The sequence below is a fragment of the Leuciscus leuciscus genome (genome assembly GCF_965113295.1).
Source record: "Leuciscus leuciscus genome assembly, chromosome: 15".
Classification (NCBI taxonomy): Eukaryota; Metazoa; Chordata; class Actinopteri; order Cypriniformes; family Leuciscidae; genus Leuciscus; species Leuciscus leuciscus.
In genome coordinates this window covers 34,126,026-34,144,601 of record NC_138739.1, presented here as the reverse complement: position 1 = coordinate 34,144,601, position 18,576 = coordinate 34,126,026, and the positions used below count along the sequence as shown (strand labels likewise).

The window sequence follows — 18,576 nt, the reverse complement described above, 5'->3', positions numbered from 1 at the left end:
AACATGCTTAAAGGTATAGTTCACCCAATGAAAATTGTGTCATCATTTACTCATCCTCAAGTTGTTCCAACCCTGTATGAGTTTCTTTCTCCTGTATAATTGTGATATTGTGAAGAATGTCAGTAACCAAACAGTTGATGGATCCCATTGACTTATTATTATTTATTTATTTTCTACTATGGAAGTAAATGGGGTCCATCAACTGTTTGATTACAACATTCTTTAATATGTCTATCCCTTTAAGTTTATTAATAAAGTGGTGATGGCAATAAGGGCATTAGATGTTGAAAAAAGTGTGGTCAGGGTGAGTTTGACTTTGACTTCCTCTGCTTGAGGTGGGAAGGTTATTTGTCTTCCTGTCTTTTGCTTCAGAGCTGCAGTAGATTCATCTTAATGTTGTGTGGAGAGAAGCAGAATCATATTGAGGTGTTTTAATCAAGACAACATGAAGATCATTCAGCTTCAGCTCTGTGAGTTTATTATATGTTATGGCTATATATACAGGCTTTGTAAACTTATTCAAATTAAATAAATAAAAATAAGTTATGCGTCAGGGTTTTATGTGGGTAATCTTTTTTTATTTATTTTTTTATCTTATAGATGTGTTAATCTGTTGTCGAGCCGCAGTCTCAGATCAACTCACTGATTTGGGATCAAATGTGACCATAAACTGTGATCTTGATGAAAATGAGGTTTATTGGATTTTACTGAAAACACCAGATCCTCCAACAGTGATTCTACGATCATTCCTACCACCAAAATCACCTTTTTACTTGAATAATGCATTCAGTAAGAAATATTCTGTGATATTTAAACACCGTCTGGTTATTAATAATGTGACTTCTGATGAATTAGGAGTTTATTACTGTATGAAAACAGGCACACCTCCAAAACTCAGCAACAGCACCAGACTGCACTTCACCGGTGAGTTCATTTACTTTTTCAGTGATCAAAACATACTGATGATCACTGCTTACATACTTGCCATTATACATTTTTAGATATGAATAATTATATCAATAAGTAACAATATATTATCATAATTCTCAGTGCTTTAAATCTTTAGCCATTGCACATTGCACAAAAGTTGTTTACTGTAAGAGACTGGACACTTTCTTTACAGAATCAACTCAACTAACTGAGTGTTACAATCATACAAGTGAGTGTCACAATCAGACAGCGGTGGAGTTTATTGATCAGAATCAGACACAATGGCAGATTATTATCATCATATCTGCTGTGATGAACGGGCTTCTGCTCATTGTGCTGATCGGTGAGATATTACTCTTATTGTTTTAAAAATGATACACAGTATCAGTACACTGTTAAATACACAGTAGTGCAAAAAAAGCAATAATGCTGTTCTCTAAATCATATATTTTTGTACATATGTTAGTAATGTCAAAGTAAGCTTCTGTTGTTCAAATTAATAATATTTATTACCCATTCATATTTATTATCAACTGTATAAATACTGCTACAAATGCACTGCTGGTTAAACTCTAACTGTATTTTGTTGCCTTGTACTGTAACATAAGCAATGACAATAAAGTTGAATCTAATCTAATCTAAATAGGCAGCTTAAGTTTTTAATTACTCTGTTTAGCCAACGTGATCTCATGAGAATACGTGTGTAATTTTACGTAAAGTGCAATTCTACCATACGTACATTTACTTACGTTTTATACACACAGAAACGTATAATACTGACGTATTCACGGCACTAAAACGTAAAATATTTACGTATTAGCAGCACAAAAACGTAAATTATTTACGTATGAACAACTCTACCGACGTACATATTTGTACGTATTCTTATTTATGCATATTAAAATCTTGGCATTAATGTTTTGACTCTATTGCATTCAAATGTCTTATCAATTACGTTTTCAGTCGCATTTATTAAATGCAGTTTACTCAAGAAATAGGCAAGCAATAACAATTCGCTCTGTTCGTGCCTTCTGCTGCAAACTCGTTTCGGAGGATTAGCCTACATGCAGTTAAACAAGAATGCACTTTAAAACCTTAAAAATACCTTATTTAATCGTTTAACCATTTTGTAATATAGTTTATTTACAGTGAGACACAAAATGCGTTTTCTCCAATAGAACAATACTACACCAAAACCCAACATAAATTCATAAAAGACATCAATTTTATTAGCTTGATAATCCAAATCTTTAGAATCCATACGTTTACAAGAAAGAGATCCAAATTCAGTCCTTTATCCAGTAAGTGATCTTCATCTCCATTTCACAGGCTATCACAGCAGCGCAGTCCGTAACTGTCAAATCCCGCGCTCGTGATGAATTCAAATTCAAAAATTGCGCCCTCAAGAAGCGTTATGACATGTTTTACGGCAGTGATATCAAACGCTCATTGGCTCTCGCTACACATTGCGACATGCCGTATTTCAGTCGGTAAACTACATTTGAAATGGAGAAGCGCGCGCGCCTTCACAGAGCGAAGTCGGATTAACATTTTCATGGATTAAAGGTCCCGTTCTTCGTGATCCCATGTTTCAAACTTTAGTTAGTGTGTAATGTTGCTGTTAGAGCATAAATAATATCTGTAAAATTATAAAGCTCAAAGTTCAATGCCAAGCGAGATATTTTATTTAACAGAAGTCGCCTACATCGAACGGCCCGTTTGGACTACATGCCTCTACTTCCTTCTTTAATGACGTCAGTAGAACAGTTTTTAGACTAACCTCCAAATGCTCCCTCAACTCTACCGAAATTCGTTTATGTACTTGCGCACTTCTTATAACTTACTGTGTTTACTCAGCTCTTACGGTGATTTTCTGAAGTAAAACTGACGCTTCATCTTTTGTGTGATGTACAATAAACTTTATTAAACTCATCAGTATATGTTTGATCATCATTCGGACCTCATCCGAAACAGCAGACTTGTAGGCTATTAATAATGGATACATACAAGCAGATGACAAATACGTTATAACCGTAATTAAACTAGTAAACTATACCTGTTCCATCTCTATACAGCACTCTGACTCTGTAGGCATCATTGTCCGACTCGAAATATACACCGTTACTGAGAGTTTCTGATATTATCATCATTTCCGTGAGATGAGATTGTCCTGAGAGACTGAGCGCGAGCTCATGAAGCTCCGCCCCCTGTGCCGTCCAGCAGCAGCTTATTTGCATTTAAAGGGCACACACTAATGGCGCTTTTCCACTACACAGTACCAGCTCGCCTCGGCTCGGCTCGGCTCGACTCGACTCGGCTCTGTTTGGTTTTCCACTGTGTAAAATGGCGCTTTTCCATTACCAGTACCAGCTCAACTCGACTCGACTCGACTCAGCTCGGCTCGGCTCGGCTCGCTTTTCGCTCCGTTTTCCATTGCAGATAGTACCTCCACAATAGTACCTGGTCGTCATAGCGACGCCGCAGGAAACTGCCGTGACTTAATCTTTTACGCGAGACGCGCGAGACACACCCGCTACCCAAACACACAGGACAATGGAGGAAATCGAGTGTATGCTGTTTTTGGATGTTTTTGTTTTTGTTTTTGCTGTTTTTATTCAGGATACTCCGTCTGGCGCGTGCAATGATGACGCAGGGAATAGTGACGATTCTCTCTGACCAATCAGCAGTCTGCTGTGTTTTCACGTCACATTTTAGTATCGCCTCAGCTCGCTCAGAACCGCGCCGGAGGTGGTACGAAAAAAAGTACCTGGAAGCAGGTACAGGTACAACTTTTACACAGTGGAAAACCAAACAGAGCCGAGTCGAGTCGAGCCGAGCCGAGCCGAGGCGAGCTGGTACTGTGTAGTGGAAAAGCGCCAAAAGTTGTACCTGTACCTGCTTCCAGGTACTTTTTTTCGTACCACCTCCGGCGCGTTTCTGAGCGAGCTGAGGCGATACTAAAATGTGACGTGAAAACACGGCAGACTGCTGATTGGTCAGAGAGAATCGTCACTATTCACTGCGTCATCATTGCACGCGCCAGACGGAGTATCCTGAATAAAAAACAGCAAAAACAAAAACATCCAAAAACAGCATACACTCGATTTCCTCCATTGTCCTGTGTGTGTGGGTAGCGGGTGTGTCTCGCGCGTCTCGCGTAAAAGATTAAGTCACGGCAGTTTCCTGCGGCGTCGCTATGACGACCAGGTACTATTGTGGAGGTACTATCTGCAATGGAAAACGGAGCGAAAAGCGAGCCGAGCCGAGCTGAGTCGAGTCGAGTCGAGTCGAGTCGAGTCGAGCTGGTACTGGTAATGGAAAAGCGCCATTCAACAGTGCGTTTTTCTGAGCCCCAAAAAATGACAATCTAAACATGCTGTAAAAAATGATCTGTTGGGTATTTTGAGCTGAAACTTCACATACACACTCTGGGGACATCAGAGACTTATTTTACATCTTGTGAAAATGGCAGTGGTGGACGAAGTACACATACCATGTACTTGAGTTAAAGTAAAGATACTCAAGGTGAAATATTACTCAAGTAAAAGTAGAAGTGCTGCCTTTAAACATTCACTTGAGTAAAAGTACAAAAGTATTTGCCTTCAAATGTACTTAAGTATCCAAGTACTATGATTTTTTTATTGCTATAATGTCCTATTATAATTTTTGTCACAAGACTCTTGCTTAACTCAGTCTACGTGAAGACTCTGTCACTTTTGGCACATCAATCTATTAATAAAATGATATATATATATTTGAATTGAATACATTTTTTTTGTGTTCAATTTTGGACGGAAGGGGACTGATCCCATAAGGTATAATACATTTACAGTATTTACTGTACATATTTTTCACAAGCGTCTATGGTCATAATTATAAACATCCTAATGTTATGATACATTCACATAAACCTGCACAATGCCATTGAATATATATATACACACTACATTATGGGAGCAGCCAATTTCCCTACAAAATTAAACACCAAAACGTATTAATGCAGTGTTTCTGCTACTCCTCAGAAAAAAAAAATGCTATTATATGCAAGTAATTTTAGTGTCAAGGTAAAAAGCAATGTTCATTATGCGTCAGTATTTACCGATAATTGCTGCAATAATAGCTGCTGCTCTCTGCCCCGCTTAAAATTATTGGCAACACAAATTGTTTGGAACTATTGAGAGCTACACGAATCACGTGACCGCGCGTGAAAATTTGAAACGGCACACTTCACAGACCAATCGGTGAATGACATTAAAATACCGCAAGAGCGGAGAGTAGACGGCTCTGTATGCTTTTAAATCGCTCTCGCGATTTCGCTCTATACTTTGATGTCATAAACTGATCGGTCTGTGCAGCGCCGGTTCAAGTCGAACAAGCCGTGTGTGTCGCAACCTCTTATATACTATGGTCGCAACTCTCATATTTAACGGCTCTGGTTCGCGCTTAGTAGATACCACCAAGGCAAGTTCAAAACAGAGCGCGCACGTTGTAGGCTACTGTGATAGGTGGCTCGTTTGACCAGTTAAGTTTTTATCCACTCATCAATAAAAAGGAACGACTGATTTTGAAAATGTAGTAGAGTAAAAAGTAAGATATTTGACTTTGAAATGTAGTGGAGTTAAAGTAAAAGTCTTCACAAATTTAAATACTTCAGTAAAGTACAGATACGCAAAAAAGCTACTTAAGTACAGTAACGAATTACATTTACTTCGTTACTGTCCACCACTGGAAAATGGGCATAATACGGGACCTTTAATAACTTAAATTCTGCTCTGTACCTCATTCAAAACTATTATATACTGAAAGAGAGGACTGTGACTGCAACACATCGTCATGTGAACGACTTTTGGTACCGGTTTTGACATTTTCGCAATAAATAAATTATTGTGATACATATGTTGTTTTTCTTCATAATTGTAGCCTATGTAGTTTTAAGAAATTGTTATGGGTAGGTTTAGGGGTAGGAGTAGGATTAGCTGCTAAAAAAATCTTTTAATGCTATATTGTTAATAAAATTGCCATTTCCCTACACATCTCTGTACGTTTTATCCTTTTTATATTCAGTATAAAATGGGTAACGTTATGTTTAGGTTTGGGAGTGGGGTTAAGGGATCTTCCATTTATCTATAAAACGGTAAAAGGTAAATTATACAGATATCTTAATGATATGAAAGATTCGTAAATATTTAACGTTTTGTAGCTGTAAAAACGTAATAATGTTATGTTTAATTGTTGCAGATACGTCCATATCATACGTTTCAGCATCTATGCAAACGTACAAAACGTACGTTTTCTATCTTTGAAAATTACGTATTAATACTACGTATTAACAATGAGACCAGGCTGGTTTAGCCTACCTTTGACTATTTGGGATTTGTATGTGTATGTGTCTCCATATATTTGTACAATTTAAGAAATAATAATATAAACATTAGTAAATATTGAATCTGAATTTACTGTTTCATACTTAGTTTTTGCTGCTGGAAAAACAGAAAAGTTGGACAAACACATTCATCCTGATCTGCAGACACAAGTTATATATCAGCTTCAAGACCCAAACCAGCTGTAACGTAAGTTAACTAATATATATTTATTGCTTAATGTCTTTACTCTAAGTTTTAATTATTGATTTTAATTTTAATTAATTATAATAAAATAAATATTTATGATCCAACAAAATATTGTTCCTCTTTGTTTGTATTCATCTATATCAACTGCAGCTGAATGCTATCATTTTTTTCCTTGTTGCTCTTCCAGTTCACCGAAGTGGAAAGTATTCAGCAAGCAAACAGCATCTGTCTTTGACTATTATGTGCTTTAGTCAAGAATATAATATTTTATGGTGTAATATACTGTATGGGCACATTAATCTTGGCTACAAAAACTATTGAAAATGCGATTTGTAAACAGTCCATCTGTTATCGATCATATCAATGTGTAATTCTTTATCTTTTTCATTCAGGATTTGCATGTGTTTGCACCTACCAATAAATTAACAGGAAAAAAAAGTCTAAAGTGGGTTTATTTATTTATTTTAAAAAGCCTGGCATGAGTCACGCCTCTATTATTATTCATGTTCTATGGGTGAGATGTCTGCAAACCTGCTAGACCAATGATCTAATTACGTAAGGTTTTGTGAAATAAATATTATCAAAAAAGTTAAAAACAATTTAATGTCAAGTGACAAGAACTTTTTTAAATACTCTTCTATAGTCATCAGGGATAAAAGTACAGTGACACATTCATGACTATTTATTCATTTATATTTCATTTTGTTTTACTGTTACATTTAGCATAGGTTGCGTTCTTGTAGTGAAAGCAGGTCTTATCATCCGACCCTGTGACATGAATAAACCCTGATGATGCTGTTGATCTATAGCTGTTTTTTTAGGATGTTCTCATGTAACTACACAGGCTACACAGTGCGGTTAAACTCAACTGAAGTGTTAAAGCAAAACCAGAAATATGTTCCACTGATTGTTCACTTGAAAACCAATGACAAACAGAGTCTCTCACCTTTGTCTAGAGTTGAGGTTTAACCTTAAACCGAGTGCCAGTACCTTCATACATTTATGTGTCTCAGTTCTCACAGTCGTCTTAAACTCAAATGGAAACAGTAGAATTGCAGTATCTCTGCTTTGTCTACTGTATATCTACAAATTTATTGTCAGAGAACTTGACAAGTGTTTGAATGCATTAAGGTTTCACACAAACCAAAGTTTATATTGGTTTGCATGTCCAGAAGATAAACTGCAAATGTCAAATCTGTTGTTAAATTCACCTCTGATCTTCATAGAGTGTAGTGTTTGTATAAATATCAGATTTAAGTCTGCCTTGAGGTCTACAACCATAGATTTAGAAAGTATTGTCAGTGACACATTTTGTGTTTTGCAAAGTTTGCTGCTTCAGTATTTGTAGATCATTTTTTCATGTTTCGGATAGTATATTGGAAGTTTTAAAAGCTATTTACAGTGTTGACCCTTCTTCTTCATAACCTTTGTAATTCACTCTGGCATGCTGGAGATCAGCTTCTGGGACAAATCCTGACTAATGAAGATCCATTCGGCTTTATTAGCGCTCAGAGTTGATCAATCTGTGGGCTTCTGCTTGTCCACTCGCTTTTTAAGGTTTGACCTCAGGTTCTCTATGGGATTAAGATCTGGAGAGTTTCCTGGCCACTGATCCACAATTTCAATGTAATAATCTCCGAGCCAATTCATTATCACTCTTACCTTATGTGACATTGTGCTCCATCATGCTGGAAAACGCATGAATCATCACCAAATTACTCCTGGATCATAGGGAGAAGTTTCTGAGAGAGAGCCCTCAAGCTCCCTCGGATAAAAAGAAGAAAAAAGCATGGATTCATTTAGGACACGTTTTTGTGGCATGACACAAAACTCACGGAAGCGTACACTTTTTCTTCTCCAGACAATCGATTGAAGGGGACTGAAGGGGACTTTATCAGAGAAAATAACTTCTACTGTCCAATCCTTGAACTTCCTGCAGAATTTCAATCTGTCCTTGATGATTTTCTTGGAGAGAAGTGCATCTTTGCTGCCCTTCTTGACACCAGGCTGCTGTCCTAAAGAATTGGCCTCACTGTGTGTGCACATGCTCTCACACACACACACACACACACACACACACACACACACACACACACACCGCTGCCGATATTGAGCAGCTCTGAAATGAAAGCTTTAGCATAAGTTCTGCCGGGAAGACTCAATTACTACGTCACCTATTGCCTTCACTTCTATCCAATCTTATTCTTATGCTCACTGTATAAAAGCTCGGTACTTACACATGTTGAGTTCGCAGATACTGAAGCGACGATTACCCCCATCCTCCCCACCACCACCAGGATGGTCCTGTCCATACCTCCAGGGGGGGTCGGCTGCGCCCCTGCCTTCGTCTTCAGGCAAGAATTGCAGATCCGATATCCTCGGATTATGCACTATGGACGGGGCCTACGCCAAATGACTTTGTATAGTATCAGCTTGCTGAGCTGACAATAAATGTACGATTTGTTGAAATAATTATCCCGAGTCTTTCTGGTAGAACTGCAGTTGAAGCTCTCTCTTAGAAGTTCTTGATGATCTGGTAAATGGTTCTTTCAGGTGCAATATTCTTTGCAGCAATCGCCATGTGTGGTGTAGTGGGAAAATGTGGTTCTTGAATCTGCTTTTCTAGGTTGACTGGCTCTTCTTTGTGCAAACTTAGGCATGTCTTGGGTCAAATATATCTTAGATTGGTACAAAACCTTGCTGAATGCATTAATTGCTTTACTATTAATACTTTGGCAGAGAGAGCTCAACTTCTGACCGTTCACGCTGCCATCTTGCCGGATCCCCTATTAGAAATATGCCATATTCAGACACAGGGTCAGTCTGGAGAAGTCTTGTGTTTGTGTATCATTGCTCGCTCTGCTGCCCTCTGCAGGTCATTCCTGATACGCCACTCCACCATGAACTTTTCCACAGAAAAAAGGTGGAAAACATCTGATTTCAAAAGCAATCAAATGTTTTAATATTGTTTCCCATGGAATTTTAATGGATATTTTTATCCTAAAAAGCTTTTGATTTGTAATTTTAATCACCATAAATGTGATTATTTTGATTGGAGTTAAATGCTTTCTGAAAGCGAGAGAGAACTCAAAGGCAATTTGTGCTCTTTATTATTTTATAGGCCTATATGTTTGCTTTTATCACACATAACTAATTTCTAATGTCCATATATTTATTTATGTGATAAGTGGCCGTGTAACAAGCGGAATTAACATGGTCAGCCGTTCATTATTACAAAATAAATGGTCATATCTTGGAGAGCTCTTGCAGCAGTGAATCGCAAAGCCAGATGGTTTAACCTGTAACATTATTAATTTAAGAATATTTATAGTCTACATGAAGAAACAACAACAATCATTCCATCAAACTGTTGAATCCTCACTCACTGACTGCACTGCATTTCTTTTTCCGTTTGAGGTTAAAAAATGCCGATATGTCTAAAGCAAAAGTGAACTCTGCTCAAGGGTAAACCACCTGTCAAGAACAACATGACACCATATGAGTCATTTACTGTCAAGTGACCAACTCAGAGGAACTGATGGTTAAAGTACTGAGCTTAGCTTTACACTTTATTTGAGCTAAACCACACTGCTTACACTTCTGCTAAGAAGAGCAAAATATTTAATGCACAGATTTAATGTATATTATCTTTTAGGAGATGCAATAAACTTCAACTTGAACAACTGTACCAAATTCAGCTACAGGCAAAACAACTCTGAAATGTCCAACACAATTATGCACAACATACACTGTGAATATATTAAAAATGTACAAAGAATGTGAAACGCTTAGTAAAAACTCATAGAAAAGCTGCAAAATCCTCGTGTTTGCTGTCCTTCACACGACAAAGCCACAGCACTTACAGGTAGTCAGACTGAACTCTGACTTTCACTTTGAACTCGTAACTCTAAATTTTGGCCATTTTGAATGCCAAGCAGAGCTGATCCTAACGTCCCTGGGCCTGGGCTGGCCCTAAGCAAAATTATGTTAAGGGGCCCTCCTACCTGACCCATGAGCAATGTAAACCATTTGCCATTGCCACACAGTCACACCTGACATCCCAGTGCTCCCACTACAATCCTCCCTCCTTTAACTACTAATGAAAATGTAATTCCTGATGTATTGTTACTAGAAAAAGTACATATTTAATATCAAGAATTTACATTTTAAATAGTAAAAATTTAATTAGGCCAATTGATATAAAAAATGCATCCTGTGAATGAATAAAAGCTAGAATGGCTTGCCATAGCACGTCACAGTGTTTTAAATGATAAAAGCAATACTTGATATTTGATGGTTATTATTTACTGAGGGATGTGCATCCATATTGACCAGTATGTCCAGCCAATCAACATTTTAAATGCAATATAGCCATATAAATCAAGTCAATGTCAATGCATTGCTTTCCATCTTGCTTTATTCCAGAGTAAACTTACTTGGAGACTTGATAATCGTCTTGTTTATATGTATGCAAAAGTATGTGCGCCTCTAATGAGGAGTGCCATCACGCCCATATTGTACTGGTCCCCACAGATGTTTTGCTGGAATTGCGCGTTTCATTGCGTGCACGAGCATATGAACGCATGTTAACGTTCGCCCTTTGTCGTTTATCGAACGTAATAAATAGTTGTATTTCACTCTCACTTTTTTAGTCAGGCACAAAGTCACAGAACACAGCTCTGGAAGTGGCCGGCGTTAGCAAACAAAACACAGACAGCTGGGTTAGACAGACAAGACTAGAGATAGATGCACATCAACTTTACGGTTCTTTGCTAACATCAAACTTGGAGAGGAGAGAACAAGTCTACCTGATTGCTGTTCCCGCAATTCACACTCATAGTGCTTTTTTTCTCTATTTTCGTGACCAGCAGGAGTTCCGCCTAATTTTCTCATATGTTGTAAACTTTAGACAGGCTTTGACACGAGGAGGAGGCGGGGCCTTGAGTAATTTGCAGGGCCCTTGAGTATGTGCGTATAGGATGATCAGCTGATGCCAAGACTCAAGTAAAAATGCTACCACCGTACAGGTTACATTAAACGTTATATTTCATATATAACATATGTTTAAAAGTTTAAAAGGTTAGTTCACCCAGAAATACTAATTCTATCATCATTTACTCACACTAATGTCATTCCAAACCAGCAAGACAAACAAAAATGGAGATCTTTTTGATGAAATCTGAGTGATTTCTGTCCCTCCCTTGACAGCTACGCAACAACCACTTTGAGATCCTTTTGCAACTTTTGAACAGAGGGCCTGGCCTTCATGGCACGGCTGTTTGAGAGCTCAGGGATTGAGTCCACACGAAAGATCTGGCAGAGTCAGAGCAATCGAGAATGAGGGAAGAAAGAAGGGGTCGACTATCTGTCACGGACACACACGGGAAACAGTAGATCCAATAGCAGTAGGTTTTATTGTTAGGGCAATCCAAAATCGTAGTCATCCAGGCAGGGGTCAAAGTCCATATAATCAATCCAAACACAAATAAACAAAAAAACAAAACAAGAACAGACTAGCAACATACCTCAGAAGTGTGGGTGACAATATACAACGACTCCGTGACAAACACTAACCAGACAGGGTATATATATACACAGACACTAACAATGTGATAGGGAACAGCTGAATGCAATGAACAGTGATGAGTCCAGACAGGGATTGTGGGAAATGCAGTTCCAGAATGAATGGTGACAGTAAGGGAGAGAGACCTTTAGTGGACACCCGGGGAAACACAAACCAGACACTGTGACATAACCCCCCCTCTACGGAGCGGCTACCAGACGCTCCATGACACGAAACAAAACCCAACAAAAGTCCAGGAGGGAGGTGGAACAGTGGAGGATCAGGGGGAGGGATGGAGGGCCAGGACCATGGAGGGGAACAGAGACAGGGGGTGCTGGCTTAGCCGGCGGCCAGGGCGAAGTAGACAGTTCATCGGGTGGCCAGGGCGGAAACTTTCCCTCAGGCGGCCAGGGCGGAGACGACAGTTTATCAAGCAGCCAGGGCGGAGCAGATAGTCCATCGGGCGGCCAGGGCGGAGACTTTTCCTCAGGCGGCCAGGATGGAGCGGACTGTTCATCGGGCGGCCACGGCGGAGAAGACCCCTCGGGCGGCCACGGCGGAGAAGACCCCTCGGGCGGCCACGGAACAGGCACCCACTCAGGAACAAGCACCGGCTGCTCAGGAATAGACACCGGCTCAGGAACAGGAACAGACACCGGCTCCGGAACAGACACAGACACCGGCTCAGGAACAGACACAGACACAGACACCGGCTCAGGAACAGACACCAGTTCAGGAACAGGAACAGACACAGGCTCAGGCACTGGAACTGGCACCACCGACTCAGGCACTGGAACTGGCACCACCGACTCAGGCACTGGAACTGGCACCACCGACTCAGGCACTGGAACTGGCACCACCGACTCAGGCACTGGAACTGGCACCACCGACTCAGGCACTGGAACTGGCACCACCGACTCAGGCACTGGAACTGGCACCACCGACTCAGGCACTGGAACTGGCACCACCGACTCAGGCACTGGAACTGGCACCACCGACTCAGGCACTGGAACTGGCACCACCGACTCAGGCACTGGAACTGGCACCACCGACTCAGGCACTGGAACTGGCACCACCGACTCAGGCACTGGAACTGGCACCACCGGCTCAGGCACTGGAACTGGCACCACCGGCTCAGGCACTGGAACTGGCACCACCGGCTCAGGCACTGGAACTGGCACCACCGGAACTGGCACTGGAACTGGCACCACCGGCTCAGGCTCAGGAACAGACGCCACCGGCTCAGGCTCAGAAACAGACGCCACCGGCTCAGGCTCAGGAACAGACACAGGCTCGACGGCGGCCATCTTGTCAGGGGACACAGGCTCGGCAGGCGTGACGTGAACAGGCTCGGCGGCGGCCTTCTTGTCCGAAGACACAGGCTCGGCAGGCGTGACGTGAACAGGCTCGGCGGCGGCCATCTTGTCCGAAGACACAGGCTCGGCAGGCGTGACGTGAACAGGCTCGGCGGCGGCCATCTTGTCCGAAGACACAGGCTCGTCAGGCGTGACGTGAACAGGCTAGGCGGTGGCCATCTTGTCCGAAGACACAGGCTCGGCAGGCGTGACGTAAACAGGCTCGGCGGCGGCCATCTTGTCCGAAGACCCAGGCTCGGCAGGCGTGACCTGAACGGTCTCTGGATCGGCAGACGTGACCTGAACGGTCTCTGGATCGGCAGACGTGACCTGAACGGTCTCTGGATCGGCAGACCTGCTGTGTCTCCTCCAAGCACGCAGTACAGCTACTGCATAAAAGAGGAAGACAGCCTTCCTTGCCGTGGCAGGACTGATGGTGGGTATCTCTGGGACGATCTCTGGGATGACAGCGGGCTGCACGGGGACGACCTCCGGGACGACAGCGTGCTGCACGGGGACGACCTCCGGGACGACAGCGGGCTGCACGGGGACGACCTCCGGGACGACAGCGGGCTGCACGAGGACGATCTCCGGGACGACAGCAGGCTGCACGGGGACGATATCCGGGACGTTAGGGAGACAGGAAGTCTTTCTTCTCCTCCTCCTACGATGGCCGGATGGTGATATCAAACCCATCGTCTCAGGAGTCGTTATCACCTCCGGAACTGGCATGGCGACCATCTTGTCCAGAGACACCGGTGCAGGGTCAGCCATTCCATCATGAGAAGCAGGTATGACTGATATGTCCCACTGGCTCCGAGTCTGAATGTATCGGGTAAATTCCCAAAAATCCAGGATCTCCAGCCCCTTTATCTCCCACTCAGGTAGTGGGTCATCTAGACAGCCATTGAAGAATTCTTTCAATGCCATGTCGTTGTACCCCAGCCCTCTAGAGAGGGTCCAAAACATTTGGGCCAGGCCACTCACCGAGTCGCCCTGCTGGCGTAAATTCAATATATTTTGGACCCGTCTCCTCCTCTATTTCTCCGTCTTGGGTGGAAGGATACGGAACCCCAAACTGCTGGATCTATACATTGACGGAGTCGTTCTGTCACGGACACACACGGGAAACAGTAGATCCAATAGCAGTAGGTTTTATTGTTAGGGCAATCCAAAATCGTAGTCATCCAGGCAGGGGTCAAAGTCCATATAATCAATCCAAACACAAATAAACAAGAAACAAAACAAGAACAGACTAGCAACAGACCTCAGAAGTGTGGGTGACAATATACAACAACTCCATGACAAACACTAACCAGACAGGGTATATATACACAGACACTAACAATGTGATAGGGAACAGCTGAGTGCAATGAACAGTGATGAGTCCAGACAGGGATTGTGGGAAATGCAGTTCCAGAATGAATGGTGACAGTAAGGGAGAGAGACCTTTAGTGGACACCCGGGGAAACACAAACCAGACATTGTGACACTATCCCAACAAATCTGATTCCACCACTAGCGCTAATGCTAGCTTGTACATTAAAGTAGAGAAATGGAAAGTGACCAAAGCATAAACTTAGCAGGAAAGTCCTGTCTTGTTTGGGCTGTTTAGGGATCTTTGTATTTGCAGTGTGCTTTATGCATTTATATAAGTTAGACTGAATGATGCTGTGCACTTGACTTAAGTGAACTTAAGTAAATCTACAGTAACACAGTGTACTTGTGCTATATGTTGTTAAAATAAATGTCATCTGCTTTAATATTTTGTTATATAATGACATTTTAAAGCGTGTTTTATGTATCCAAATGACTGTACACAGCATTTCAAAGATATGGTTCAGATGTTTATCCAGTAGAGGGCGCCACACAACAGTGAGAAAAACACTAAACAACTCCTTCCTGTTCACTGTATTTCTATATGTTTAGTTCTGAGCATAACCTGCACTGTGTTCTGTTATATTTATGCTTAAAACAAAGAATGACTTCATTGAAATAATATATTCTCAGAAAAGTCATAACAGCTTAAACAGTTTGGATTCTTAGTTAAAGTCACCCTGAATCTTCTTGAAAACATGACAAAAAATACAGTACATTTGATATTCAAGGTGGCTAGGAGCACATGTGCATCTTTCCCAGAAGAATATGTACATAGAGGTGAACGTGATTTCACCAAGGAGGAAGTTTTCTGAATCAACATCCTGGAAAAACATCCTTATCAACCAATCACATTTTAGGGTTAGGTTTACTGTTAGGTTTAGGCTTGTGTTAACGTTAGGGGTTTGAACACCATCTTTATCAACCAATAATTGTCCACTGATTTGAGGGATACACTGTAAAAAAACTTCGTAATTTTAACTGTAAAAAACTGTAAAAAAGCAACAAAAAAAAAAGTTAATTCCTTAACGGTATGTACCCTTACTTTATACAGTGAAAAACTGTAATAGCTCTCACGGGACATCTCATGTAATTTTACATTAATATGCTGTTAAATGTACGGATTTTGGAAGTACACTGTAAAAAAAAACTTACCGTTGCATTTACCGTACCTTGCCGTAAAAAATACGGTAGTAAATGTTTACTAATTTTGCAAAGTTTACATCATCGAACTAAAAATTACGGTGAAAAACTGGCAGCTGGTTGCCAGTACTTTACCGTAAAAAATACGGTATAAATATTTATGTTTTACGGCATTGAACTAAAGTTTACGGTAAAAAACTGGCAGCTGGTTGCAAGCGATTTACCGTAAAAAATATGGTAGTAATATTTTAGGTTTTACAGCAGTGATCTAAATATTACGGAAAAAAACTGGCAGCTGTGGTTGCCAGTACTTTACCGTAAAAAATACGGTAGAATTTGTTTTGCTTTTACGGCACTGAACTAAAGTTTACGATAAAAAACTAGCAGCTTGCAAGTGCTTTACCGTAAAAAATACGGTAGTAATATTTTAGGTTTTATGGCATTGAACATTGAACTGAACTTTTATATAAAAAATAAAAACCTGCCAGCTGTGGTTTCCTGTAATCTAATTATTGAGAATTACCAGAGGTTCAGACGTTGATGTTTTATTGAAAATATTAAAATTTGAAGTTACCATTATGGAGATGAGTGTTTGCTTTAGTTGGGCTCTTGACCCTTGACTTTTTAACTTTAGATTTACTCTGACTGCCTTAACTGTGTGGTAACAGTTACACAAACATTATGGCATGAAAATCAGAGAGAAAATGTGACCAGGTGATGATGGCAGGTTAATGATGACATAATTGTCATATTGTGGCCTGATTCACTGATCTCATAAAGAGTCTTATCTCTCACTTTATGAGCAAAGTGATAATATTAATTATAATATTAAAAATAAATATTTCATATTATTCAGTATAATATCTGTGTAAACAGCAGCGAGCAACGGATAATCTGAAGAACTTTAAAAATACATGGTGTAGAAAAAAGGTTTTGAACTACTGCTCAATTTAAACCAACACAGACATCAAGATTCAGCGTATGAATCTCAACAACGGTGACAATCAACACAATAATCAGATAAAACTCTGAACATCACAAAACAAGCTACTAAAAAGCTGCAACAAAAACAACATCAAAAATAAAAGCAGATATAACAATAAAAGAAAATACTAAGGCAATTCAGCATAATGTATTCCTGCTGCAATGCATGCTGGGAGATACTGATGAGTTTTGATTGGAGGCTCCATCAAGTGCACTGCACTTTTATCATCACCATTGTTGAGATTCATACGCTGACTCTAGATGTCTGTGTGTGTCTGAAAATATAGTAGTTCAAACTTTTATTGTACACAATGTTTTAAAAATTCTTCTGAATATCACAGCAATGATAGATCACATGCTGTAGAATCATAGGGTTACTACAATCAATAATGTAAAATTAATAACACATATAATCAAAGATAAGACTCTATAAGAGCTCAGTGAATCAAACATGGTGATTGCCATCACTGATACACAACCAACATCACATGATTCATTTTCTCTCTGATTTCCTAGCCATAATCAACATGTCTTATTAACACAGAGTTACAGCAGACAGAGAAAAACTAATGTTAAAAAGTCAAGGGTCAAGAGTCCAACTAAAGCAGTCACTGATCTCCATCATGGTGACTTCAAATGAAACAATAAATCATCAGCATCTAAACCTCTGTTAATTCTCAAACAGAACTGTAGACGTCTGACAGAAATAAAGTCAGTCTGGTTAGTAATAAGTGAAGCTGGTAATGCTGTTTGTGGAGTTGTTTTATCCTCCTCTGCTGAGATCTTCACAGATTTAATGTCTTCTTTTATCTTCAGTTGATTTCATCTAAGGCTGTGGCTGAAGTCAGTTGTAGTTCTTGTGTTTCTGCTCGTCTCTTTTTTCTGTTCCTGTTGTTTCTCTAAATGGACATTCCCAGAATTCCCTGTGTGCCACTTCACATTTGATGCTCATTCATTTAAATAATTATGTTTCTTCTTGGTTTTTGTTATCAGTTTTATACATTTGGGGTTTATATTACATCATATATTGTTTAATGAATGTTTATGGCATTATTTGGAGTCATGTGTGTGTCACCATGATGGTGTTTTGTGTTTGTGTGTATGACACTGTGCACCTTCTAAATATTAACATGTGCCTCAGTTTGTGGAAAACTTATGTTATACTGAAATCATCGTATGCTTTTCTTTTTTACCACTTGTGTTATTATTATGATGGTTATCAGTATAAAGATATAAAGCAGACTTTAATACTTTAGTGAAATTTAAAGGTGCATTGCGCAAGTCTCTGAGTTTTTGCAGAACTATGCCCCCTCTGGCAGCAAGCGAAACTGCAACCAGAAGTGTGCACGCTCACGGACAAAAGTTTTCTTTTTTTTATCTTGCGTGGAGTTTGCGTTGGTGTTTGAAATGAACTACAAGCCGGTCTCTTAGAATCCATCTTCTACGGAGAATGGCGGCGAATACACAAACCTGCCAGACATAGCCAGGTGAGCGTGCCGTGAACGCGCATGACGTCACGCCCAGTCTAAAATTCCGGCCCGAATCCCTCTTATTTATTTTACTTTACAGGATTATAGAGACAATCTCAGTGATCAGAGAAGGGCTCATTCAGCCCATCAGGCAATTGTTTAAGCATGTATGGGTTAGAAAACGG

General features: G+C 40.3%; 1 protein-coding gene and 1 long non-coding RNA gene across 2 annotated transcripts in view; both read left to right on the top strand.

The window, feature by feature from the left end:
* Nucleotides 1–18,576, top strand: part of LOC309475515 (V-set domain-containing T-cell activation inhibitor 1-like) — a 76,414-nt gene that overhangs the window by 28,995 nt on the left and 28,843 nt on the right. The gene's annotated exons all lie outside the window — the stretch shown is intronic.
* On the top strand, nucleotides 500–8,320 carry LOC309475542. The gene is made up of 3 exons (XR_014197708.1): nucleotides 500–1,273; nucleotides 6,402–6,500; nucleotides 6,688–8,320. It is a non-coding gene; the product is annotated as an uncharacterized lncRNA (long non-coding RNA).